General features: G+C 46.4%; 1 long non-coding RNA gene across 1 annotated transcript; it reads left to right on the plus strand.

Annotated features, from left to right (window-relative positions):
• The first annotated feature begins 7,435 nt into the window (after positions 1 to 7,435).
• LOC138493201 (uncharacterized) lies at positions 7,436 to 9,229 on the plus strand. The gene is made up of 4 exons (XR_011276306.1): positions 7,436 to 7,520; positions 7,774 to 7,887; positions 8,011 to 8,198; positions 8,420 to 9,229. It is a non-coding gene; the product is annotated as an uncharacterized lncRNA (long non-coding RNA).
• The last annotated feature ends 10,335 nt before the right edge of the window (positions 9,230 to 19,564 follow it).

A 19,564-nucleotide genomic window follows, 5' to 3' on the forward strand; every position in this document is an offset into this window, starting at 1 on the left:
CATCGCAATGAGTGGATCTCAATGTGGTTTTTGGAGCGTTCTTTGATAAATAAAAGCATTTGCAAAATTACAGATTAATGATGTTTTATGTAAACTTATTGGTAGCAAATTCGATTTGAGACGCGTTGTGAGAGTGTGTTGATCTTCAGGGTTCTGCGTCAACTGATATTATTACGTAGGTGATGACTGGGTGTGTTTGGCTACGCTGCCCACTAACGTCATGAAAATAGGTGGAGCATTTCGTTTGGATTAGTGATGTCAGCTTCAGGGGCAGGGGATATGATTTATTGCCACAGAGGCACTGGACCTTAGTGTGATGCAGCAACGGATAAGATTAGCACAAGATGGCCGCGCCCGACTCCTTGTTTTCACATGTGTAAAAGTTAGTAAAACTAAGGTAAGATGCATAGGAACGTTTTTTTTATGATCAATCACTGTATGGTGAAAAACACATGCCCGAACGACCGGGACAATAATATTTTTGAGGGCACTATCCCTTTAAAGGCAGGATTAAAAACCTTTGGTACATTTCTATATATGCGTACACATGTGATTGTTTCAATGTGTGTGGGGTGAAGAGGGGGAATTGGGTTGTGGGGGACACGTGGGGAAAAAGTGATAATTCTGGCAATAGTGCTAGGGGCAATGACATTCACCTGGGGCAGAACTGGGCACTGAGGGCCATGGGGAAAGAACTGGGGAAGTGGTGCCTGAACGCAGAATAGCACAGGGGGAACGTGCTGGTCTTGAAATTAAGACCATGCAGAGCAAAAGAAGTTCTAATCCCGGATCCGCGTTTAGAAACCAAACTCAGGTATTAAGCCGTTATAAAAAAAATAAAACAAATATATAATATTGCAAAGCTAAGGCAGTGAAAATGTATGGGACAGAAATTGTATAGTGAAGGCTGCATGGGGAATAACTGTCAAAAAAAGTTAAGCCGCACATGGGCATTTGTTTGGCAGTGCTCGCATGTTTTGTGGGAAGTGGCTTCTTGATTTTGTAGGCACAAGCAACTGTTTTGTCACAGTGGTAATGCCATCTTATAAGGTCGAGGCGACCCCATGATTTCCGTTGGGCATACTACATGAACATTTATTTTACCGTGGCAATGCTGGCACATATTGTTGAGAAAGGCTTTGTGTGTTTTTTAGTGAACAAGCAACATGAAAATATGCTTTATAACGGAAATGCTGCCATCTATTTTAAAGGCTGGCCCTGTTAATTTATTTGGGCACAAAGCAGACTAAAAACGTGTTTGGCACCGGCACATTCGGAGCCCCTTTGTGGGTGCCCGCTTGGATGTGCAACCGAAGAAGATGATGCTCCAGTACATCCTTCACTTGCATCGACATCTTTTTTCCAAAGCTCTGAAACCTACCTCCTAGCACTTACTCCTATCTTTTGTTCCGTGACTCTCGATAGCAGCTTGTCTGTCCCTCCTCCTCCCCCCTTGTTCTCTTCCTCCCCCCCTCCCCTACTTTTAAATTTGTCACCGACATTTTTGTTCAGTATCGTGCCTTGTTCTCCTTTCCCCTCCGTACCCTTGCCCCCCCTCCCACCCCTCCTCTTGTTACCACCTGCACTGCGTAAATTGTCGTCAGACATAGTAATGTTACTGCTTGCTTTGTTCTCCTCCTATCCATTACCTCTTGCCTTACTTGTTCTATGCACTTGCACTATCAGAAATGTCGACAGGCCTATTATGATAGTTATTTTTACATTCTGTAATGTTTCAAGGACTTTTGCCGAATGTAACTGTATTTTCCTTTGTTCCCCTCACTCCTTGAAGCGCTTTGAAACACATTGTGTATAGGCGCTATATAAATAAACTATCATATCATATCATATCATATCATACCTGCTGCAAGTTGATCCAGCAGAACGAAGTAAACAGTGGACAGGAATTATGCCGCAGGTATTATGTCGCCCTGGAAAATACCCTGCATGCGATCCCACCCTAGTCCCACTTGCTCTTTTAAATGTTGGCCTTGTCTCTCTCTTCCACAAATAAGCTCTGCCCATGTATTCGTTCATTATCTTGCTTGGAGAGCAACAAGACACACATTTGCATACAACAGTTAAAGAAACCACCACAATACAATAGAATCTATTAACTAAACTTGTCATGTGGCCCATCGTACACCAGTGTTGCAGCACATAGACCTGTACAAACTGCCAGCATTTAGTAAAGCTGTAACATCCTCACAACTAACATGCCACACTCTTTCCAGGACCCCACTCTCGTGTTTAGCCTCTCACGTGACTGCAGTGAGTGGCCTTAACACCGGATTACTTCCCCGGCCTCGGTAAATTAATTTCGTAAAGTTCATGCCATGATGATCCAATTATGAGTGGCATGATGTGTGCTCTCCAGTGCACGACAGCATGCGAAGTCAACTGATATAGGCAGTCAGCAGAGGCCATCAGATGGCGCGCCTCCAAGCCTCGGATCACGCGACTCCTGTAACGTTGCAGACATGCTAATTTTCCAAAGCCTTCTGCTTTATGAATGCATTTAGTCGACACTTCACACAGCTCCACGGGGCCTGCGGAACTGTCGGTGCCACGCGAGACCGCGAGAGGCACACGCATGGTGTTTAATACCTATCCTTTTAGCGTTAGGAGCATGCTGAGGCAGCAGGCATGCGAGGCCAGAACGCGAATGTCTTGCTCGAAGCGCCGCCATTTTCGGTTTACACATCTTTCCATCCACCCCCTGTTGCTGGCTTGCAGCGACATCTGGTTCGGTCTTCGGGAAATATATATGAATTCCCTTTTCCATCAGGATTGAATTACAGCCACTGAAGCATTAATTGGTGCCATACTCGACTAATAGGTTTTATCTGGAATCCCTTGCATCCGTGGAGCGCCACTGACAAATAGAGGCCCTGTGTAACAGTGACGTGAGCACGAGCAGCTTTTCCGAGGGAGCTGTATTCCTCGAGACGAGGTGATGGACAGGCCTCCGCAGGCTCGCGACTTGGGATCTTCGTAACTTGAGGCGGAAATCTTGCTATCTGTTTTGGATTTTCACCCATGCTTTGGATATTTCCCACCTCACTGGATAAAGGCAGATGAAAAGAGAGGGAATAGCAAACAATGTGACAGTAGCCCCTACACCAATATGGTTTCAGGAACTAACGTGCTTTCGTTTTTTTTTGTTTTGTTGCATGTTTCTTTTTTTTAAGCGAGTTGTCCCCCAGTGCAATGCCAACAGTCTGGGCTTTTGTGTAGATATGGGAATATTTGCCAGGCTTTGCTGTAACTGTGCTAGCAGAAATCACCCTCTGTCCCAGGGACCCAGGCCCATCCTCGGTTTTTTATGGTTGAGTGTCTACTACAATTTTACACAACACTTTCCGAATTTGAAGTTGGAGGATTGGCTCGAACCCCCAACTTTTCAGGTACAAGACACAACACTTACTGACTGTGCCAAATGGTTGTACAGCAAGCCATATAATATCAATGAGATCAAAAGCTTGTTTTGAATTAACATGCCAAGATTCACAGACAAAACTCCACAAATGAGATCATATACACTTTATAGAAAGGAGAAGTGCTGGAAATATGATTAGGTGGTGGTAGTGGGGGCGTGTTGGAAGATGGGCGGTAATTGGTGGGCTGCGATGGGGTAGTCCCTCTTTTATGTTGTTGATCGTCCCGGTTTTTCGTTTTGGAAATCTGGTCACCCTACATATGATAGCAGTGCCTGGGAAACACCTATCTAATAACTATACGCACACATAAACTGTTGGCTTTGCTACTGCTTGTTTTTAACACGACTTAAGTGAAGGACATGCATACTGCTCATAAATCAAGTGGATAATGGCAGACCGGGTTAAGACATTTTAATTACACCAGTAGCACCTTTAAAGGGTTAAGGCACCAATTAATCCATTAGCACTCAGAAGACTGCTTTGAAATACATCCTGGCAGGGACTTCATGTGCAAGGTATGATTTTAAAGATTGGTAAAGTTAACTCAAAGAGATCCCAGGAGTGTGTGTTTTGAGCGTGGTAGGAATGGCCATATGGATGAGCATGGCCAAGGGCATTCAATGGGTGGGTAATAACCAAACAACACCTACAAGCATTGTGTCTCTCCTCATATGCCATCTCACCCTAGCTCATAGCCAAAACGTATAATGCATCATAACCTGTCGGGGCACAGCAAGTGAAGAAGGCTCAAAGAACACACATTATCTGGATATGCATGTACAGTGGTCTTGTATTGTGCAACTTCGATTAGTTGGGCTGCTTCATGGCACAAGGCCCTGTAAGCATGGCGGGAGAGCAGACAGTGGGGGGATATGTAATTACATATGATTGGTTAGAGGTTTCTAAGCGCGGACCCGGGGATCGTACCTGTGTTGCTCCACGTCGTCCAAGGCGTTGCCCCTGAGCTATCCTCCCGAGACGAGGGATGATGAATCCACTTTTTGTGTGCTGGTATGTTCCAAGGAGAATTGTGGTGAAGGTACCAGAGCTGCAGGTGTCCTGCCCTGGGCCACACTGATGAGGTGTACCCTGAGAGCGAGCATGGGTCACAGGATTCGTGGGGGCTATGTATGACAAGCTGGCGGGACAGGCGTAGAGTGTGTATTATGTTAGTGAGTGTATTGCTTTGTATTACTGTTAGGAAAGATTTCATAATTGTAGGTAATTTTCCTTCCATGTGGCAACCCCTAAACTTTTTGCTGTTGTTTTCACCTTGTTCTTGACTTTGCCAGAGAAGTGCAGCCTTCTGCCGCACTCCTCTGGGCTTTCGCTCCTTTCTTACGGGGAAACTGACATGCCCTTAAGACAGTCAGTACCGGGGAACGCTGTTTCCCGTAGTTTCTTTTATCATGTTGCGGCTTTAGTGCAACATGACACAAGAGGGCACTGTAAGCTAAGTCACAGCTCTCTTGGGCCTCTAGCCTTCTACAGGCCCTAGATACTCTTTTAGGATGGTATTTGATCGGTGCAAGTCATTCAGGGACTGGAATGGTGGCAGCGATCGTTTTGTTTATTTTGAGCTCCTTTTGGCGTTCTGAGCACGTTTTTCGCACTGAACCCAAAATGGTGGCCTGGCTCCCAAAATGGCCAGACCACGAGGCTCCTTTGTCCTGTCCACTGACCGTCTTGCTCCCTTCACCTTCCCCAGGTCGGGCGACCCGGGGCCTTCCTTATTTGGGCATGTACTTTCCCGCGAAACGTGGTTGCTTTCGCGGGCTTCTACATGTCGTTTGTATGCCTCCAGGGTGTGGGCTGGGATGTCTGGTCCCAATACACATCCTGGGTGCCAGAGAGTCTGGGGTGGTGTGAATGCCTGGGACCACCGTGGTCCGTGATTGGTCCACGTATGGTATGTGTGTTGATGAGCGGATCTCCCATTGGCTCCCCTCCGTTTTGGCGCGAAGGGAACCGTGGATAAGAGGGAGCTGGAAACACCACTACCAGGTCGATCTCCTGAGTTCTCACGAACGAAGGAATACAGGAGCCAAGTATCCTGCAACCAAGAGGCTGGACCGAGGAATCGCTGGTGACCCGCTGAAGGAATCCTCCTTTGCACTGCTGTCGTCCTGTGAAACCCTTTCCTCCTTGGATCGAACCAGAAGGCCTGTACTGGTGCTTCGACCTTTGGAATAGCAGGAACAGCTATTCCCGGCGACTTCATCATCTCCTGCCAAGTAAGCCTTCGGAAGTGTCTCTGGGCCATCCAGTTGACTGACCAGCTTACAAGGGAGTCCTGCTCTGTAACTGCCGCCAGGTTGTGTTGTATTTCGAGTCCTTGTCACTCTCCCACGCTTCGTACACTTGGCGTTCCCAAGTCTGAAGGGAGGAGTGTACATTTGGCTTGAATACACACGGCCGCTCCGTTGTCCTGCTGCGGCAACAAACTGTGCTGGTTTCGTCGATTGGGACGTCTTTTTGCTCTACATGACTACGAGGCGTTCCCTGCTCTTCTGAACCTGCCAGCTGCTGAAACTAACGTGGAGAAGCCTGGGTCTGCTTGCTTCGGGGACCGGTGAGTAGTTTAGCTAGGATCTGGTCGCCCTCCTGCAGTATCCCATTGCTTTCCCTGCTGTGTAAACAGCACCCTTTTGGCCGTACTCGCGCTCTGCTTCTGCCCGCTGTGGAACACACTCTGGAATCTACGGAATCTAACTGGGCACCACCCATGTGGCAACTGCTCCATATGCAGGTTCACCATCAAACTCAAAAGTTTCGCCATCGCAGGGAAACTGTGGGTGTTCCGCCACTTTTCTAACTGCAAAAGCCAGAACGTGATTTACCTTATCGAATGCCCATGTGGACTTAAATATGTGGGCCAGACAAGCCGACCGGTGCACAAAAGAATAGTGGAACATCGCTCACGAATCAGATGTAGAACTCACACATCCCCATTAGTTGGTCATTATGTGGAATACCAACACAGTCATGATGACATGAAATGGTGGGTGGTGGATATGGTCCAAGGCAACACCAACACTGCTAACACACTGAACCACAAGGAAGCCTGGTGGGTTTTCAAACTCGATACCGTGAAACACGGACTGAATGAGGCCAATGTTGTGGATTATAGACCTTAGTGTTGATATACAATGTTGATCTTGTCCGTTTGGATTCTCTGTGACTAAACATACAGGGTGTGGATGTCTGGGGTCAGGGCCTTCAGTGAGGCCACTCCACTACACGCATGACCCACACCACTCCCTGACTCCTTTTCCTCCCCTCTCTTTGATTTGGATTGGTTCCTAATGCACCCATGTGCTGTTGTTGATATGTGTCTCCGACCTCTTGTTCACTGATACTTATTGCATGATTGAATTCATTAACATGTGTACCAACTGTGACCTGATAACGTGAGACTCCTTTGTAATTTTGAATTTGTATTATAATGTTGATCATTTCTGATACAAACCTTGTTAAACTACCAGAAGCCTCTTTTATGTATGGTGTTTGTTTTTTAAGAAAGTGGATTTTCCACTACATTGTGACTCTGCTTGCACAGACCCAGCGCCCTGATTAGTTCTTCACACCAGGCACTCACCAGTTTCATGTACCCAGTTGAGCACACACCCTCTTTCTGCCCTCGGTGATTCCTCTTGGCTTTATACTGGAGCCACCTTTTGCTCTACTGACCATTTCGTGGCAGCTGTCGTAGTTTCTCTCCCCCCCCCTACCCCTCTTCTTTTCCTCCCTCACTTCTTTCCGGGCTTGACTCGTATGCCAGCATGGGCGCTGCCCCTCGGGACGCATGCGCTCGACTAGAACACTACGGCATTGTGCCATGCGCATGCGCCCGTGGTTCTGTTTCCGCACATGCGCGGTGCCCGCACTTACGGGACCGGTGTCTCTACACCCGCGCATGCGCGCTCTCCCCTTACATTCGAGCGAATCATGCGCGCTTTAGCATTACTAGCAGTGTTTCTCAATGTGCACCGCTCACTTGCAATACGGGATGCGGACCGGCGCGCATCTTTGAGATTTCTCCACAGCGACGGCTTCATTCCACACGCTGTTTGAAGACGGGTAGGCACCTTACCGCTAGGGCTCTAGCATTTTCTTCTTTAATGGGGTCACCCTGGTTTTCCCCCCTACTGAGTCAACATGCCCCTTCCCTCTCCTTATCTATCCTAGTCCCCGGGACCACAGTCCTTTTCCTTTCCATGGATGTGGTCAACACTTTGTTTGAGCCACTACTTTCTCAATTATGTTAGCATTCATATAGCTATCGCCAGCAGCCTTATATTCACTTCAAAATTTTGGTCTGCTCCTGCTGTAGGATCTCCAGCTACACTTTGATTTCTTCTTTGGAACGATCCACTTACCTGCAAGTACAAGGCTTGACTGATTGACGCACACACCGGATCCTGACATGAATTACAACATGTCTGTAGTAAGTGTTGCCTTCCTGCTATTTTTCGGTGCTACACATTATTTGACCTGCAGGGATGCAGTTTAGAGATACTTCAGTTCTTTCTGATCCCTTTTTTCTCTGTTTCTTGTATTCTCTTGATAGGCCTCCCAGCTTTGATACATCGGGTCTCTAACTCATCCTCTGCTCGACTGGTTCCGGGACCCCATGGAGGCACCAGCATTTTGGAACCACGGTTCCATACAGTACCTGTGCTAATTTGGCACGGGCCCTCTCCTTGGTCACCCTGACCATTGGAGCTTTTTTCTACTTTCCCCCTCTTCTCTGTTCAGGTGGGTAATGCCAGCCTACAGGTGCCAAATGTTCTCTCTTTTTGGCAACCTTTTAAAGCTTAATGTCTGCTTCTTTCTCGAACCCCCCCCTTTTTTAATACTAGTGCTTCACGTGCTCTACCATTGTTAGGCATGCATAGACTGATGAGAAGCTGGGGGTGATTTGTTCTTACCCTCTCTCCCCTTCTGATTTCTTTCCTTTGCTCTGTTTTCCCATGTAGAGCGACATCCGCAGGTCCAGATGAAGGTAGCCTTCACTGCCCGCCGAAACGTCTTATTGGACACGTAATTGCTATACGGCCCATTTTTCAAATCAGCAGGAATATAACCACCGACGTTGACCTAGGATTGGTCTCTTGATAAACTCCCACCAGTTGACCCTCCAAGTCATCAGGAGGACCTGACCTCTGGCATTAATTTGGAACCACACATGCCCTGGGCTCCAAACCCGAGGACCTGACAATCGGTCCTTTGGCCGAGGCCACCAATACATCAGACTCTGGTGGGGGTCGCATTTGGTTGCCTTGCCCTATCACACAAAATCAGGATGTGTTGGGACTTTGCTTTTTGTTGTTTTATTTTCCTCATTTTGTTTTTTCAACTCATTATATAGACTGTGGATTTAATCACACATTGTGTGGATGGTTTTTTGTTTGAAAATGTTTATTTCTTGTCAAATACCAGAATGTATGTTCCATAGTATTTGATGTAATTCACTGTGCATTTTAATGATTATGGTTTCGACTTTTGAAAGTACCATTTTTTTGTAAATGCTCCTTTGGGAGATCATGTTTATTTGTTAAACAATAACTGTATAATTAAAAATAGCCACTAAGCTATCACAGCAGTTTTCTCTATATATTTTCTTTTGCTCCAAGGTAGTAACACTCGATGCTCCGGGGTAGCCTGAGATATCAAATTAATTAGATATCCAGAGCATTTGGGTTCAACATTTATTGTTTTATAGGCGTACTAGTTTTCAGCCTTTGTTTGTAGAGCACCACACGAAAAAACAGTGTGTGTAAAAAGAGCAATATTCTTGATGGGATATGGTCAGTTCCTTGTTTGTATAACAGCAGTTTTGATGCCCTTAACCTGACCTTCCCAATACTTAGGGTTTTCCCTCCAGTTTACTTCTGCCCGCTGTGGAGGCTGCGCTTGAGTTGCGGAACCTGTTCTCCTTCTGCTGTACACTAACCCGAACTGCCTGACTTCCTCCGAAGAGCTTCCCCTTTTGCCCGTTGGCACCGGCATGGCAGGTACTTTGAGCACAAGGCTCCACTCTTCGCAGGGCTCGGACTTCCATCTAGTTAGGTGCCTCTAAAGGCGAACTGAGTCTAAAGCGTTATCGCACTGCCTGTTTTCCTTTCCTTTCAGGTGGACTACATATTTCGTGCTTTAAACGCTTGCGACTGTGTATTTGTATATATATTGTGTTGATATGGTATGTGTTGGTTTAATATTGTGATATTGTGATTTTCTCGCTACGGTCATTATTTTAAAGGCCTTAAAATAAATGTGTATATATTTTTGATATAACAACTGTTTGGAGTAGTTTGTAAGCGCTCTTGCTTTGTGTGCTCATTGCGGGCTTTCAGTCACCCTGACCCCTCTTGAGACCTAGTCTTGACCGCCGCGATCGCTACCTTGATTGGTCTGGCTCGTCCAGAGGTTACCCTGTTCCAAGTAATTAGGTTGGCCTTCTGAACTTCTGCGCCACCAGGACAGAGTTCAGAAATCCGTCTTAACAATTACCATTTTCCCCAGATATAGGGCGAGCAGGGAAGGCCCTGAAACCCAATGGGTATCAAAGCGCGTGACATAAGTGACCACAGACCAAAGGAAAGGAACTGCGTAGAGTAAGAGTAGAACAACAGAAGTTATAGATCAAATTCCTAAAGGTACATATAGAACTTTTATACTGCACAAAGAGATAGATGGTCTGAACGGTAGCAAGCAAGTTAGAAGAATGTTTCGATTCTTTACCAAGTTATGCTATGTAGACCGTCCAGACTCCAGAATAGAGTTGCGCTGTTTCGCAGCCGGAACAGACCCGGATCCACCCGCAGCTCTTGGGCAGAGAAAGTGGTTAATGTACTTGATACATTATCTGCACCTTTTTGGTGTCAAGAGACGGCAAGTGCCATTCTACTATTTAGGAGCTTGCCTATATTAGACCTTGTTTGCCAATGTAAGAGGTTTAAAAGTTATTCTTGCCTTCGCTTTCAACCAGTGCAGTTGTTTCAGTAATGGTGTAATGTGCCCACATTTAGAGGGTTTTGCGTGTGGCCGTGTTTCGGAATAACTGCAGACAATGGCTGATAACATGTAGGGCTCTGCACTCCCGCATACAGTGCATTGAAATAGTCGGACTTTCAGCCATCCTACTCTCAATCACTGGACAGAGTATAGCACAGGGGCAACGTGCTGGTCTTGGAAACAAGACTGTGCAGTGCAGCAGAGGTTCGAATCCCAGATCCACGCTTAGAAACCGAACTCGGGTATTAAGCACGTTATAAAAAATAAATAAATACTTTGCTGTGTTTGGTAGCGTGTGCATCTTCATTAAGATGGACAATACTTTTTGGAACCCTGCTCCCAAACATGATAAAAGACATGCAATCATTACGTGGATATTAAGTAAAATATGAGAGGTACAAAGTCTATATTCCACAGCCTCTACATCAAAGCAGCAGTCGCCAACTTTAATGCATGTCATTCTGTTGCTGAAATAGGACGATGGCCACAAAAAAAAACACATTCTTAGATGCTCCAGATGTTTCTCGGAATAGGCGGTGCTTGATAGGGTGATCCAGGGTATCAAAGGTCGCCGACAGGTCGAGTAACATCAGGAGGCCCGTGTGTCCTTGATCAATTAAACAGAGGAAGGGGATTTTAATGTCAGGCAGTGCCAGCTCCATCCTTCAGCCGAGGTGGAAACCAGATTCTCTGTCGCCTAACAACTGGACTTGCAGCTGGAGAGAGGCTGCTGCACTGAGATGTTTTTTTTTTTTTATTTAAAAGCCAGTGTTTATTATGGGGTGATAGCTGGCACAGTCTCCAGAATCCGGAGTGGGCTTCTTTATCGAAAGGGTATCTGGGGATTCTTTAACAGCATTAGGCGACCATAGGGATCCAAGTGTCTTCAATCACTGTAGATGGCCAGGGGTCACAAAGGCACTGATGTATTTACACTAAGGCCGACTAGGCCTCAGACTAGTGCGGCAAATTATTAGAAGGGCGGCATATTTTTATGTGCATTCAGTATTTATTTAATTTTGGTGGCACCAAAAACTAAATAAATACTGAATGCACAATTGATGTTTTAAATTTTAAAAATGTATTTTTTTAAACCCGGATGGACATGGATTTTGGTTGCTCGGGAGGCCACCGCGTGACATGACGCCATGGCACATGATGTCACGTCATGCTCTTGCTGTACCCGATGCTGCATAATCACTGTAGCCGCCGGGGACCAAGGTAATTTGCTGCCTGGAGCCCGCTCCCGCGTACTGTTTTCAAAACGTTATACTTTGCATTTATACGAAAGTTGGCACGTGCTGCTGATACCTTACTTAACCACTCTAAAGAATTTGGCTTATTTAGGCCACAGACTGTGCGAGGACGTGAGTTCCCTAAATAGGGAACTTGTCACTTGTTCTAAGTGCCGCTGATATCCCAGGCTCCAAGCAGAACTTCTTGTGGCTTGGTTTAGAATCCTGGAGTGAGCACCTGCCGTGACCTCCGTGTCCTGCTAATGAGAAAGGGCAGTGTAGCCCTACTCCAGACACTAATCCTCACAGTACACTATGGATGCATGCGGCCGGGGTAATTATAAATTGAAGGAGCTGGGCCTGCACCTCACACCTCCCTCCCCTGCATGGCACAGACATCCACCAGTGGTGATGAGCAGAGGGCATTTTCATTTAGTTGCATTAACTCGCCTAGGCTCGTGCATTTCCTAGGGGAACCCCGAGATCACCCATGAGCCACAGGTAGTGAGTATGCCTCTCAGCGATAAGCGTGAAATCTCTATGTTAGTGCACTATGGACTCTCTCACTGTAGTGAACACAGGTTGTCACAGGTGCTTGTGAGGGCTCCTTATTCCCACTTTGTATGCACCAAAGATTACACTGCCACGATAGTGGCAGTGTAGTTATGGTTAAGTTGGTGTTTACATAGGAAGAGCACTTTTTAGGGGGCTTATAACTTCGCTCCCCCTGGACGAATCCTCACCAAACTTTGCAAAAATAGTATATGGCCTACCCTGAATATGTTCTGCACAGTTTGGTGAGGATTCGTCCAGCGGGGGGAAAGATATAGAGGGGGTCCCAAAACATTTGTTTTTTCCCATAGACTGAATGGGAAACATTTTTTGCTCACGTCTACAGCCCAAACCGCTGGACGGATTTTCACCAAATTTGGACCAGGAGCAGCGGCTTGGTCCCAAAAGCGTGCTTTTGCAAATTTCGTGAAAATCCGTCCAGTAGTTTTTTAAAAAATGACCAAAAAGTATGTAAAAAAAAATTAGTGATATCTGTGTTTGCTTCGCGAAAACACTTGCCTGTTCGCTCCGCGGACAGGACGGTGATTGGGCAAGCAGCTTGCGTGATGTCCGCGGACATCTGACGTGCTCTCTCATTGGATGTGGTGAAAGCGTGCAGTGCGTCGTGGCTTCAGAGACTCCCGCCATCTTTGTTCCTCGCATGAGAGGCTTTGTCAGGTCAGCAGGAGCGGGATCTGCCGCCTGCACAGTAAGTCCCTCACCCACGCTCATGCCCCTGTCTGTCTCCTGTTCCTCCCACCCCACGCTCATGCCCCGTGTGTCCTTCTTGTCCCCCCACCCCGACTCATGCTCCGTGTCTCTCCTGTTACTCCAGCCCCCCGCTCCCGCCATTGGCACATGGTGGCCAGCGGAGGGCCGAGGAGCGGGATCTGCCGCCTGCACACAAACTCATGTCCGCTCCTGCCCCGTGTGTCTCTCTTCCTCCCCCCACCCCCCGCTCATGCCCCGGGTGTCTCTCCCCTCGCGCCCACCCCCCGCTCATGCCCCAGTGTCTCTCCCCTCCCACCCCCCGCTCATGCCTCGTATGTCTCTCCCCTCCCGCCCACCCCCGCTCATGCCCCATGTGTCTCTCCCTCCTGCCCCCTTGCTCATGCCCCGTGTGTCTCCCCCTCCCTCCCACCCCCGCTCATGCCCACCCCTCCCGCCCACCCCCGCTCATGCCCCGTGTGTCTCTCCCTCCCGACACCCCCGCTCATGCCCCGTGTGTCTCTCCCCTCCCGCCCACCCCCCGCTCATGCCCTGTGTGTCTCTCCCTCCCGCCCACCCCCGCTCATGCCCCGTGTGTCTCTCCCTCCTGCCCACCCCCCCGCTCATGCCCCGTGTGTCCCCCCTCCCCTCAACACCCGCTCATGCCCCGTGTGTCTCCCCCTCTCACCCACCCCCCGCTCATGCCCCGTGTGTCTACCCCTCCCGCCCACCCCCGCTCATGCCCCATGTCTACCCCTCCCGCTACCCCCCGCTCATGCCCCGTGTGTCTACCCCTCGCACCCACCCCCGCTCATGCCCCGCTCATGCCCCGTGTGTCTCCCCCTCCCGCCCACCCCCCGCTCATGCACCGTGTGTCTCCCCCTCCCACCCACCCCCCGCTCATGCCCCGTGTGTCTCTCCCTCCCGCCAACCCCCCCGCTCATGCCCCGTGTGTCTCTCCCTCCCGCCCACCATTTGCTCATGCCCCGTGTGTCACTCCCTCCCACCCACCCCCTGCTCATGCCCCGTGTGTCTCTCCCTCCCGCCCACCCCCCGCTCATGTGCCGTGTGTCTCTCCCTCCCGCCCAACCCCCGCTCATGCCCCGTGTGTCTCTCCTGCCCACCCCCGCTCATGCCCCGTGTGTCCGCCCACCCCCTCCTGTACCCCCCCACCCCCCGCTCATGCCCCGCGTCTTCCTCCTGTTCCCTCCCACCCCCTGCTCATGCCCTGTGTCTTCCTCTTGTCACCCCCTCCTATGATGCCCCTTGTTGACCTCTTGTTCCCCCACCCCCTGCTCATACCCCATGTCTCCCTTCTTCCCCCACCCACCCCCCGCTCATGCCCTGTGTTTTCCTTTCCCCCCCACTCCACGCTCATGCCCCGGGTCTCCCTTCTTTCCCCCCAACCCCCTGCTCATGCCCCGTGTCTGCTCTGTTGGAACAGGGCAGACACGGGGCATGAGCGGGGATGGGGACCCCACCTTGCCCTACCCCGGCTCATGCCCCGTGTCTCTCCTGTTCACCCCCACCCCCGCTCATGCTCCGTGTCTGTCTCCCTCCTTTTCCCCCCGCTCATCGCTCGTGTCTCCCCTGTTCACCCCCACCCCCGCTCATGCCCCGTGTCTGCTCTGTTGGAACAGGGCAGACACGGGGCATGAGCGGGGGTGGGGGCCCCACCTTGCCCTACCCCCGCTCATGCCACATGTCTCTCCTGTTCACCCCCACCCCCGCTCATGCTTCGTGTCTGTCTCCCTCCTTTTCCCCCGCTCATGGCTTGTGTCTCCCCTGTTCACCCCCACCCCCCGCTCATGCCCCGTGTCTCCCTTCTTTCCCGCTCATGCCCCGTGTCTCCCTTCTTTCCACCCCCTGCTCATGCCCCTTGTCTCCCTCGTGTTACCCCCTACTCATGCCCCGTGTCTCTCTCCTGATCTTCCTGACCCCCTGCCGATGCCCTGTTGTGCCCTCTTTATACACCCTGTCTTCCCTTTCCCTGGTGTCCATCTTGGTAAAAGATTTTCCTTCCTACACCGGGACGCCTGCCTGCGGTGTCCTGGTTTGGGAAGAAAAATCTTTTTTTTATCACCCCGGGTTCCCACTTTGAAAACCTAGGATGCTAGTGGTCTTCCTCCATTGAAAAGGATGTTATGGTTACGTTGCACTAATAAAAAACTATGAAATTCAGTAAAAAAGAATGTGTTAAAGTGACTTTATGGTTAAGTTGCACTAATAAAAACCTATGAAATTCAGTAAAAAAACTTTGTTAAAGGGACATTATGGTTAAGTTGCGCTACTAAAAACCTATGAAATTCAGTAAAAAAACTTTGTTAAAGGGATGTTATGGTTAAGTTTCGCTACTAAAAACCTATGAAATTCAGTAAAAAAAACTTTGTTAAAGGGACGTTATGGTTAAGTTGCGCTACTAAAAACCTATGAAATTCAGTGAAAAAACATTGTTAAAGGGACATTGTGGTTCAAAGTAAAACTGAAAAACCCCTGAAATTTGCCTGTTATGGTAAGCTAAGCAACCATAACTCGCGCCACCACCGTGCACTGCTAAGACTAACACCCAGGACATCAAAGATGACATCACAAATGTCATTGATGACATCACTGATGACATCACATGTCTGGCTCCCCCTTTTTTCCTTTACTAACATATCTAGGCCACATGGTTTTCTTCAGTAACAGTCAGGACCTAAAAATTGAAAACTTACTATATTTGTACACTTATCCTTCAAGTATGTACTTACAGTAATTCCTTTAGGGTCCAGTCATATCATATGAAACATATACATAGGGGAAGACACAAGCTTGAAAGACAGCAATCCTTTCTGTGCATGAAGATAATCAGTAGAGTTATCAGCACTTTCTGATAGATCTGTTGTTTTTTTATTACTGTACTTTCCCTGTATATGCTCATATTTGTATACATTGTACTCACACTACTTTCCTTAGGGTCCTGTCACATCATGTGATACATATACATAGGGTAAATAACAGCTTTGAAACAGAGTAATCATTTCTCTGCATGAAGATAATCAGTTAGGTTATGAATTATTTCCGCTACTACTTCTGCTTTTTTTACTTACTTCACTTTCCCTGTATATACCCATATTTGTATGTGTTCTTTTCTCTTTGTGTTTTGTCTATAATAATGCAAGTATGTAGTAAGTGGGTTTTATTACCTACTTATCACATGTTTCACAGTACGCAAAACTCTAATAAGAAAACAGTTATCATTTCACTATTCAAAATGGCAAGCTTATGAATATTGCACCTCCATCATGTATGCTGCACACAATGCCTATGTTTCTACATGAGTACCTTAGTATACTGGATGGAACTTCATAATAGAATGCTATTTATATCAATGCATTGCTTAATGCACTAATTAGCACTTGATATTTATTCCAATGATCCTTGACACTTTTTTTTATTAACATTACAATAAGAATCCCTTGTACAGACTTTTCACGAAAGGTAAATGCACATGTGATGTCATCAGTGATGTCATCAATGACATTTGTGATGTCATCTTTGATGTCCTGGGTGTTAGTCTTAGCAGTGCACAGTGGTGGCGTGAGTTATGGTTGCTTAGCTTACCATAACTGGCGAATTTCAGTTTTTTTTTTCGGTTTTACTTTGAACCATAACGTCCCTTTAACAAAGTTTTTTTCACTGATATTCATAGGTTTTTAGTTGCGCAACTTAACCATAACGTCCCTTTAACAACGTTTTTTTACTAAATATATATTTATATATATATATATAGTTATGGTTAAGATGCTGTTTCCATAGGAAGAGCCCTTTTTGGGTGGCTTATAAGTTTGCTCTCCCTGGACGAATCCTCACCAAACTAAGTATATGGGTCACTCTGAATTTTTTTTACAAAGTTTGGTGAGGTTTGGTCCAGGGGGGGCAAAGTTATAAGGGGGGTCCCAAAACTTCTTTTTTTCCCATAAACTGAATAGGGAAAAAACTTTGCTCATGCCTACAGCCCAAACCGCTGGACGGATTTTCACCAAATTTGGACCAGGAGCAGTGGCTTGGTCCTGAAAGCATGCTTTTTGGTGAAAATCCGTCCAGTAGTTTTTTTTAAAATGACCAAAAAGTAGGTCACAAACAATTAGTGATATCTATGTTTGGTCCGCGGACACACTTCCCTGTTCAGTCCGCGGACAGTGTCCTGATTGGCTAATCGGGTTACGTCGTGTCCACGGACATGCAACGTGTTCGCTGATTGGATGGTGAAGAGAGTGAAGCGCGTCAGATTTTCGGGAACGCCCGGCATCTTGGATTCGTGGGCGTCCGCGGACAGCACAGTGAAACTTTGTTGAAAAATAGTATTTAGTAGAGTGTGTTGTTGTGTGAAAAGTGTTTGGGGAGGGTGGGGAGTAAGAGATGGGTTAAATGTTGTATTTATTTAGGTGGTAGACCCCCCTGTTGTATTCGTTTTGTCCACGGAGAATGCAGATGTTCTAAAATGTTCTAAATAAACGAAATGGGAGTGTTCTGAGGACACTACGCCTGTCCGTATTGTTCACAAGCAAGCTGAAAGTGTTCTAAGAACACTGGCGGTGTCCTGAAATGTTCGTAAATAAACAAAGTGGGTGTGTTCTGAGGACGGTAAGCCTGTTCGTTTTGTTCTCAGGCAAGTTGAATCTGTTCTAAGAACACATAATGTGTCCTGGGATGTTCGTCAATAAATAAAATGGGGGTGTCCAGAGGACGGTATGCCTGTCCGTTCTGCTTGCAAGCAATTTCAAATTGTTCTAAGAACACATGTTCGCAAGCATGTTCAAAGTGTTCTTAGAACACATTATGTGTCCTGGGATGTTCGTAAATAAACGAAATGAGGGTGTTCTGAGGACGCTATGTCTGTCCGAACTGTTCTTGGGCAAGTTGAAACTGTTCTAAATACACTCATGATGTCCACGGACATTAAAAGTGTCCATATGGTATAGTTGAAATGTCTGACTCTATGGGTGTGATATGCTGCGATGGTTGTGGCCAGGGCATAGAGTCTTGGGTGCATGGCCATATGGCACCAAAGACGATAGACCCTGCCCACAACCACCACAGCATGTCACACCCATAGTGGCTTATAACCTTGTTGCTTATAAATTTGTTCTTGTATCCAAAAGTTATAAGCCACTATGGGTGTGATATGCTGTGGTGGTTGTGGGCAGGGTCTATAGTCTTGGGTGCATGGACAAGATCAAATGTATAGGCAGCAAAGTTATACGTCACTATGGGTGTAATTTTCTGTGATGGTTGTACTTAATATAATATACTTACTGTTTGGTTTAGTAACTGGAGTACATGTATTTCTTGTTTATTTCTGTGATAAAAGAAAAGATCATGTTAGTATTGGTATTTTGTAACAACTTATAACATTGAATAATCAGCATTTCTTTTTACCCTCATATTTAGTAGATTACAAACCAGTGTACTGTGCAATTTATTCAGTTTCTGTGTTTGTTGATAAAATCATTGGGTCTGTGGGAGAAAAAAAATCCATGTTGGATTAAAAAAACCTTTTTTTGTTATGCTACAGTCTATTTGTTTGCTTGTTTTCAGTGTTCACTTGTTATTTCTGTCTAATGCTCTATATATTGGCTTGTTGAAGATTTTTGGAGCAGTTACATACCTGTTGACATATTCTAACAGTCTATTTCTTTTATAATGAAGTGGTATTGATTTATCTGTTTGGTTATTGAAAATCTTGAGGTAGTTAGATACGAGTTAGCATATTCTAACTGTCTATTTCTTGTTACAATGTAGTGGTATTGATTTATCTGTTTGGTTATTATAAAATTGTGGGGTAGTTATATAGCTGTTGGCATATTGTAACCGTTTATAGTTTTCTAATAGAAGTTTAGTTAATGTTTAAATACAGTTTAATTAATAAATTTTGGTTTTAAGAAAATTAAATAAGCGTTTGTAAGATTTATAGGTAATCTCTGCTTTAGAGTAATGGTACTATCATTACATTCGAACCATCCACAATTATTTTTTATTATTATGCAGTATAGTGACCTGCATTGGTTGTGGCTCCTGTGTGGTAGATTACACCTATTGTTGTGAAGGTTTTCTTACCAAGTGATACTTGACCATGGGTGAATCCAGTCAGCTTGCAGTTGTTTTTGGTACCATCTGCATGTTAACGTAGAAGCATTAGTATTACGTATTTACTATGTGTTTGTATTAGTAAAATGGAGCCATTATCTGAATTGCAGGTAGTACATAATCTACCATGGTTTGCATTTTGTACAAGTTGCTGAAATGGAACGGATTCACAATTAGGTATTGATACATATACAAAGCACTCATTGGGGATGTGTTCTTGTGTCCTATTGTTGCAAAGAGTGCATGTATGTTTCCACATGTATGAAATCTGGAAGATTTAATTTATAGGTATGTTTTTGTTTTCAAGTACTTGCAATAAGAAGATTAGAAATTCTTGTGGATCTTCCTGTGAGTTTATAGTGAATTTCACCATTCCAGCACAATAGTCTAATTTCTGTCTTATTCCATAAACACTATACGTGTTGTCAGGATTGTAAGTTGCGTTTCTATGAAGTACTAACATTTGCAAACACAATTGGTCTG

Source organism: Ambystoma mexicanum, chromosome 10, assembly GCF_040938575.1.
Source record: "Ambystoma mexicanum isolate Mex_15411 chromosome 10, UKY_AmexF1_1, whole genome shotgun sequence".
Lineage (NCBI taxonomy): Eukaryota > Metazoa > Chordata > Amphibia > Caudata > Ambystomatidae > Ambystoma > Ambystoma mexicanum.